The following is a 9,576-nucleotide window of genomic DNA, read 5'->3' as shown; positions in this document are numbered from 1 at the left end:
GAGACTTGAAGCTGGCTTCTGCTGATGAAACTGCAAACTGTTCTTCATTGAAGTTTTCTTCAATTTATTAATTTTTTAAAACTTTGACTCCGGGTCTTTATTCAACATATCTGGTCTCAAGGGTCCTAAACTGTTTATCCCCAACAATGCCAAAGAAGGTGTTCCTAGGTTTTTTGAGTTACCCAGTGAGAGTTTATGTTCCAAAACTATTGAGATGTTTTAACTGTCAAAGATTTGGTCACACAGCTAGGAACTGTAAAGAGCAGAGAAGATGTGCAAGATGTGGGGAGGATCATGAATATGGAATGTGTGGAGCAGGAGTACAGCCAAAGTGCTGTAATTGTGGTGGAGATCATAATGTGGCCTACGGAGATTGTGAGATTATGAAACGGGAGAATGAAATCCAGAAGACAAAAGTAGAAAGAAAGATTACCTATGCTGAAGCAGCAAGTATGGTAAATGGAAAGAACAAAGGTATTAACAGTCAAGGGACAATCAGGAACCAAGAGAGGGAAAAAAGATCAAGTGACAGGGTGTACGTGGATAAAAGAGACCTGGTTACATTCATTGCAGGTGTTATTAATAGTACTGCGGATGTTAAATCTAAAAATGACAAAATTCAGCTAGTAGTTAAAGCAGGGGTGAATCACCTTGGATTAATAGGACTGACATGGAAAGAGGTGAGGGAAAACCTTGCCATTCAGTCAAGTCAGGATGCACCATGGATTGGTTAATCTTAATTATGGTAATCCTCCTACAATGGAATGCCAGGAGTTTACTGGCTAATGGTCAGGAGTTCAAACACTTCATTAAAACACTGGCAGTGAAACCAGACATAATCTGTATTCAAGAAACATGGCTGAAACCAAACCTAGATTTTATAATTTATGGATATTCAGGGATAAGGAAAGATAGAGATCTTGGAAAAGGCGGGGCTTGTGCTACAGGCAAGGAATTCCATGGGGGGGCATAATAAATTATTACAATCCCTGCAAAGGTTTGGATCTGAATAACAAAAATAAAGTGGTATGGTGTGCAGACTTTAATGCTCACAGCACAGTGTGGGGGGGGCTATCATACTCACTCAAATGGAAGAGTAATTGAAGAGTTGATGGAGGATAGGAATTTAGTATGTATGAATGATGGTAGAGATACAAGAATAAGTGTAAATACGGGGAAAGAATCGGCAATAGATCTTACCTTAGTATCTAACTCGCTAGCTGGTTTTAGTAACTGGGAGATTTGGACATATGATACAATAGGTAGTGATCATTACCCAGTTGTTTGTTCAACTGGAGAAAGAGGGGAAAAAACACAAGGTGATGGAAGTCTGAAATGGATATTTGAGAAGGCAGATTGGGACAAGTTTCAGATATTGAATGAGGGGGTAATAATGAGGATGGCGTTATCTGAAGATGTCGATGAACTAAATAATCAGGGTACATCAGCAATTATAATAGCAGCAGAGAGTTCTATTCCAAAAAGTAAAAATAGGAAGAAGAGAAAATTGGTACCATGGTGGACAGAGGAATGCCAACAGGCAGTAAGGGATAGGAATAAAGCATTCAGATTAGTCAAAAGAACCCATAATATGCAACATTAAATCCAGTACAAGAAGGCACAGGCTATAGTGAGAAGAACAACTCCAGTGGGTGATGTATGGGGAATGATAAAGAGGATGGGAGGAGATAGAAGGGCTATGTGATGTTAAAAAATTCATGAGAAAATGCGCTATTGAAATTGTTGCATCTGTATAATAGAGTCTGGGAAGAGGGAAGATTGCCAAAAACATGGAAAGAAGCAGTTGTAATTCCGATAAGGAAACCTGGCAAGGATCCATCAAAACCCACCAGCTATAGACCAATAGCATTAACCTCTAATTTATGCAAAATTATGGAAAGAATGATAACAGAAAGGTTATCATATAAGCTCGAGAAGAAGGGAAAGATAGCAAATTATCAGAGTGGGTTAGGAAGGGTAGGAGTACTATGGATGCAGTTGTTAGACTAGAAAATGAAATAAGGAAAGCTCAGGAAAATAAGGAGGCAGTAATTGCAGTGTTTTTGGATATAGAAAAAGCTTATGATGTGATGTGGAAGGAAGGAGTTCTAATTAAGTTACACAAGTTGGGGATTGGAGGGAGAGTTTTCAATTGGATAAAAGATTTTTTGTGTGAAAGGAATATCCAAGTAAGAATAGGATCAGAATTGTCATATCAGTATACTGTAGAAAATGGTACACCTCAAGATAGTGTAGTAAGCCCACTACTATTCATAATAATGATGAAAAATATGGATTATGTAGTTGGGAAAGTTCAAGGAGCTGTAGATAAAGTGGTGGAGTGGGGGAAAGAATGGGGATGTAGATTCTCAGTGGAAAAAACCCAAAGTGTTTTCTTTACTACAGTTTTTCTCAATTGCTTAAACACATTTCTTGAAACTATGCCTCGTATTCTCAAAACAGTAAACACAAATCCATAACGTCTCACCCAATTCCCCAAACATCCTATTTTCAGGTCATAATGAAGCTCTACACTCAAAACCATTCACTCTTGCTGAAAAACCAAACTTTGCCCTCAGACATCACACACAAGCCCTCAAAAACACACACACTACAACATAGTCTTACACACTGGTGCAATAAATTCAAAACAACATTTCCAAAACTGGTAAGTTATGTTGCTTGTGGTTCACCCCCTCATAAACCTTTTCACATAATGAACACAAAAGACACAACCAATGTACACATTGCACATTTTTATTCATTCATAACACAGTACAAAAATTATAATAAAATAATAAAAATTATTCCACCTCAGCAGCTCTTTGGTCTGGGTCAAGCCAGAGAATCTCATCCACATCACAATTGGCCCTAGCCAGGCAGCGGAGGTAAAATCCTCTACATGACTGCCTGATCCACCCCTGGCACGCATATGTCTAGGCAGGCTTCTTCGATAGCCTGGAGGAGGTGAACACGGATATGGAAGGTTCTCGGTCATACACTTTTCACCGGCATGCAGAAAAACACTCCTCTATTGGGTTTAGAACTGAAACTCTATCTGTATGCGAGGCAATTTGATGCATTTCTTGTACAGTAGCATAGTGCAACAGTGTACTGTATTGTATGTGTTGCCACAGCACAGAGTACAGCACTCAAAGATTACTGTACAGAGCAGTCTTACTGTAAGTACACCTGTTTTCCTCCCTGAAGGTTCTGATGATGGAGGCGATGATGAAATGACTCAAATTTGGCTGTACTCGTTGCCCAGCCTCCCTCATAGTCATACCATGGACAAGGTCAACTAGAGTGGCTCGAATTTCATCCGAGACTGCTTGTCTCCTTGCCCTTCCCCTTCCTTGTTCTCGTCCTCCTTCTCCACCTCCTCCATTTTCTCCTCTTCCTCCTCCTCCTCGACATATTCCTTAATTTCTCTGTGGATCCATTGTTCCAAAACTCAGTGAACTGATTAGGGCCCTTGTATCTATCTATTGAAGGATCTGATTGATGTGTGTTCAATTTTGACTCTTAGTGTTTTCATCTGGGGAATTGTGTGCTAACTGAGCTCAAACTGTGCTGACTTCAATGAACAGTATTGAATGCTAGTGCTTTCAAAATGACCACATGGTGTACGCAATAAGATATTAAGGGAATTTTGTGTAGAGTTCTGCAGTGACAGCTAAACAAATCTGAGTCATGTGTCAAAACAGGGGAGTAGTGTTTAGAGTTTAGGGAATTGGGTGTGCTTTTTGATAAATGGTGTTATGGTTTTGAAATTTTAGTTCAAAAGCCTGGTTATAGTGTTTTAGCAATTGAGAAAAACTGTAATAAAAGAATAGATGAAAGATTGAAAATAACGATGTATGGGGGAAAAAAAGCGTGGGAACATTCAAATTCCTGGGGGTGTTTTTTGATTGAGTCTAACATGGGCAGATCATATTAGAAGAATAGTGGAAAAATTAAAAAAAAAAAGTAATAAATGTAATGAGATGCTTGACTGGTAGAGAATGGGGGGCAAGTTGCCAAGCACTGAAAAGAATGTATGTGGCTCTGATAAGATCTATGGTGGACTATGACAGAATAGTGTATACTTCAGCAGCTGGATCCCATTTAAAACAATTGGATGTGATTCAGGCTCAAGCGTTGAGAGTGTCTAGTGGAGCTATTAAGACATCGCCTGTCTCAGCTATCTAGGTAGAGGTAGGAGAGATGCCACTGGAACTAAGGAGATGGCATATAATAGCAAATTACTGGGTTAACTTGCAGGGGCATAATGACTTGCACGCCACAAAAGAAGTGCTGAAGGAATGCTGGAGGAAAAAGAGAAGTAAAAAGGACAAATTTAGTCATATAGGGAATAAAACAGCAAAAGAGATTGGGGTATCTGATATGAAAATCAGCTCTTCAATACTACATCAAGTCATAGCCCCGTGGAAGATGAGATGTCCGGAGGTAGATTGGTATGTATTAGAGGTAAAAAGGAAAGAAGAAAGTGCTGATCTGGTTGGGGTGTTTAATGACTATATTACTGAAGTATATAAAAACTATACTCAAATATATACAGATGGCACTAAGAACCCTGAAACAGAGGTAACAGGAATGGGTGTGGTGGTGCAGCAAGAGGAACTGAAATCAATAGAAGAACATCTAATAATTTAGCAGTATGTACAGTGGAGATGGTTGCAATTTTAGTTGCATTACGTTGGGTGGAAAAAGCAAAAATTGACAAAGTCATAATATGTACAGACTCAGCTTCAGCTCTAGTTAGTCTCATTTCGTTCCATTCAAGTCGACAGGATATACTATATGAAATTCTCTACTCAGTTACAAGAATAACACACCAGGGAGGACCAGTTACATTTGTATGGGTTCTGGCGCACATAGGAGGGAAGGGGAATGAAAAAGTGGACAAGGTCGCAAAGAAGGCATTACAGTTTTTTACAGACGCTAGGACACATTTCTCAATACTTAGGTCACTTTTGTAAAACTCTTCACACAGTGAGCACAACAGAAGTCTATGTGGGCTAAACTGAGGATCAGTTATCATTGCTTTGACACAAAATGCATTCAATGACTACATCTCTCAAATTTCATGAATTCTTTTCTCACTCAGACACAACAACTGCCAAAACTCTTTGTACGTACATGCCAATTTGCACATGCTTACATACTGCTTTCAAAACTGTTAAACTTATGTTCAAAACAATAACATAATACAAAACTGAATAAGACAGCAATTTGCTACATTCCTACAGTAATATTTTAATAAAATATATTTGAAATCTTAAAATTAAATGCTATAAAAACAATTGAATTGTATCTGTATCAGTGGATGGTGTGTATACAAATTCTTGTATTTTGGAATTATAAAAAAATATAAAAATAAATAAACGACATAAAAAATTGACAAATTCTGCATCATGTCTGATTCATTCCAGTAACATATATTGCAGTGAATTATAAACAGAGATATGTCCTTGTTTTACATAAGAAAACATTGTATAATGCTACATGTTGTTAGTGTTTTTCAGGTCATTGTTTTGTGGGTGACAAAGTGTGTTTGTCGGCTGTCAACCTTTGCTAGTGTTCTGAAAGAATAAGTTGATTTGAGACCTGAATACAGTGTTTTGGTAGTTGTAGTGCATTTTGAATGTGAAATGAACTGCTTTGCCAAGATGAAAGTTGGTTAGGAGAACTGTGTGAAGAGTTTTGCAAAAGTGACCTAAGTATTGAGAAATGTGTCCTAGCGTCTGTAAAAAACTGTAAAGAGGGAAAATGTAGAAATGCAAATAAGAATCAGTAAAGTGGAAGTAAAATGTATAATTTGGAAAAAAATTAACCAAAAATGGCAAGAAATGTGGGATAGTGAGGGGAAAGGGAGACATTTATACCATATCCAAAAGAGTATTACAGTTTTTTTCAGTTGCCAACAAGCATTGTTCAATACCGAAACCACATTTTCAAAACTCTTCACACAGTCAGCGAAACAGAAGTCAATGCAGACCAAACTGTGAACCATTTTTCATTGCTTTTAGACAAAATGCATTCAGTGACCACACTTTTCAAAATTCAGGAACTCTTTTCCCATTCGTACTCCACAACATGCAAAATACTATGTATTTTCAGCACATTTTTCTAATGCTAACACACTGCATTCAAAATGATTAAAAACAAATTCAAAACAGAATGATGGCAAATTCCAAGCATTTATGCAGTAATTATTTTAAAATATTCTCAATTTTATAGCCAAAAATTAAAAAAAAAAAAAAAAAAAAAATCATTACAAGCTAATTGCAATTTTAGCTGAAATTCCACCCACTCCAATGCAAGAGAGAGAGCAGACTAGAACCATCTAATGAACAACTACACATGTTGTTACAGTAATGTGTAGAATGTATTTTATTTATTCTTTTTTTATTATCATTGCAGCCCTGGAGTTTTTTTCCCTCTTTTTTCACCTTTTGGTTATAGTTTTCAAGTACTATATTCATAAAAAAAAAAAATGAAATTTTGATTAATTTCTGATTCATTCGTGTTACAAATGCTTTCAATAAAGTGAACTTGTGTTACAGTATTCTATATGAAGAACTGATTTATGTGGAAAATCATTGAAACTTTAAAAAAGAAAAGTTCATCAATTATGTAACGCTTCGTGTTGTTAGTGTTTTTTAGGTCAGTGTGTTGTGAATGAAATGTGTGTTTTCTGAATGAGAATTGTTGCCAGAGTTATGTTGGTCTGAGTGAGTTTTGTAGGTGAGATTAACTGTTTGGCCAACATTCATGCTGCTAATGCAGACTGTGTGAAGAGTTTTGAAAATGTGGTTTCGGTATTGAACAATGCTTGTTAGCAACTGAAAAAAACTGTAAAGTAAATAAGGTAGGAGGTGGAGACAGGAAAGAGGAAACTGTACTAACGAGACTAAGGCTGGGACACTGTGCTCTAAATAAAACATTAAAAATGGTGGGGAGACATCAGACGGGTCTGTGTGAGGAGTGTCAGGAAGAGGAATCGGTGGAACATGTAATTCTACATTGTAGGAAATATCAAAGGGAGAGGGTGATAATGGATAATAGACTAAAGGAACTAGGGGTGCAGAAACTCACTTTAAAAACAATACTAAGTATGAATTATAGAGCACAGGTGAAAAGTTTTTTTAAGGGATACTGGGCTTTATTTTAGGATATAATGATAAGGGTTTTTTTGTGTGTTTGTGTGTGTGTGTGTGTGTGTGTGTGTGTGTGTGTTTACCTTCCCCCCTCAATCCCTGAAAAATTGTAGACTATATTGTGAATTTACTGACTGATCCACACTCCGGAACAGAAGGTGGCCGTAATGCACCATTAAACTGGATGCCAACCGCCATTAAAAAAGAAGAAGAAGAAGGAAGAAGCGCATTGCAATTCTCCTTGCTTTACAGTGGGTGGAGGAAATGAATATTGAGATAGCAGTTATATGTACTGATTCTATGGCAGCCCTGGAAAGTTTACAATCTGGTCATTCTGATATAGACAAGATATTGTATTTGAAATTTTACAGTCATTATACAGGCTAAATAATAAAGGAAATGACATTAGATTTCTTTGTTTTCCGGCACACGTAGGGGTGGAGGGCAATGAGGTGGTAGATATTCTGGCAAAGAACTCACTTAAAAGCAGAAATGTAGAGATTCACATTGATATGAGTAAATCAGAAGCAAAAACATGTATTCATAAGGCGGCACATGACATCTGGCAGAAGCGTTGGGAAAGAGAGATGAAGGGGAGACACCTGTTTCAGATTCAGAAAAAAAGTGGGGAAAGGAGATTGATTGGAATTCAATATTAAGAAGGAAAGAATTATCATTAATTTTTAGACTTCGCATAGGACACACAGGGTTAAATTATAGTTTACATAAAATTAATAAACATCCTACAGGGAAGTGCAATTAGTGTAATGAACCAGAAACAGTTGAACATGTTCTCATTAATTGCATAGCATATAAAAATAAAAGACAAGAGTTAAAGGATAAGATGAAGGAAATGGAGCATAATACAATATCATTAGTATGTATTTTAAATGCATAATTTTCAGTGTTATATCCGCTGTGCGTTTCTATTAATTACTGCATTTATTTAGTTCAAGTGAAACAAGTAAAGAGCATCTGTTGCATAAATCTGTCTCGTCTAACAACAGAAAATGTATTTTACCAGGGGTAAAAAAAAAACTTAAACTACCTATATTAAGCTGTTTGTGCTACAGTTAAAAATGTAAATTAATCACAATCTTTTCACAGCCCTTGTTTTTATCTAAAAAGATAATTGATGGAAAGAAATCGTAAAGTGAAAATATATGCTCAGAATTGAGAAATATCACACTCACAAACGTGTGAATGTTCACAAGGCATATTATGCAGACAACTCATAACTCATAACAGTGTCGTAGTTGTATATTATTGCATTATTGTCATTGTATATGCGTATGCACCATGAGTTCGTTAATCTATTCTAACCAATGCATGCATGCATTTAAATGCCATTGGTTCATGTGATTGTACTGTATATCTTAGTTGTTTTTAAGTGATATAACAGATTCTTCGGCTTTCCGAAACCGGAAGTGTAACTAGTCCATATGAAGACGTGACGTGACCGGAGTGCTAATTTGCAGAGCTTGTGCTAACATTCCCATGTTGTTATGATCAGACGCTTTTCTGATGCTTTGTGTAATAAATGCTTGCTGTTTTCTCATTTTGTTGTTTATTTTGTTACTGAGAAGAAAGTGCACGGCACATATTTACATATTCATGTAACCGTCGCTCTCAGCAGTGTGGGCGGCGTCAGATGTTCGTTTACAGTAGCATTTCGAACTTCGTTTTACCCCTAAACAAAGAACGAAAAAGAAGTTTGTTTGAAGTATACCGGGGCCTTAATGAACTGTATGCAAAACGTACGACGATGGGCGCTGACATTACGCAAAAACGTCAGTTTGGCGCCTGGGCATGCGCAGAAGGAATCGTCAGTGGCGCCCGGAGGCGGAGTCGCGGTATCAAACTTCCGCCCACTTCATCATTGATGTATTTTAAATAGGCTACACAAATTATACACAATTTAAAATTCTACATATAAAATAATATCCTGTTATGTTTATAGAGCAATAATATTTTTGAAACGGCAAATTCAGTAGATATACTATAGATAGATAAATAGATATGTAGATAAATATAATGTGACACTAGAAACAACTCTAAAATGTCAGAAATGGTCCTGCCATTTTAAATAAAGTTCAACTAACGTTACAGGAGATCGATTGCTGTAGTAGACAGTGCTCTATAATTAATTAGAGTCATTAGTTTTCCCCTGCTAATTATTATTTTATACCCATAAAAATAATTAGTAACTGCCAGATAACGATCATCTGCTTTTTTCACATTTATTAATTAGCTTATGAAGTCCACATTTAACGTTACCGAAAAAAGTTCAATGATCCGTCAGATCCTGTAGGTTGGTTAGTACAGTTTACTGCTGAACAACTCATTTTGTCAGTGAGAAATAACAAAAAAATTGAAAATTAATAGTTAGTTATAGCTTCAATCTCCCCTCGAA

This window comes from Megalobrama amblycephala, linkage group LG12, assembly GCF_018812025.1.
Source record: "Megalobrama amblycephala isolate DHTTF-2021 linkage group LG12, ASM1881202v1, whole genome shotgun sequence".
In the NCBI taxonomy this organism is placed as follows: domain Eukaryota; kingdom Metazoa; phylum Chordata; class Actinopteri; order Cypriniformes; family Xenocyprididae; genus Megalobrama; species Megalobrama amblycephala.
Note: the sequence above shows the minus strand (reverse complement) of the source record.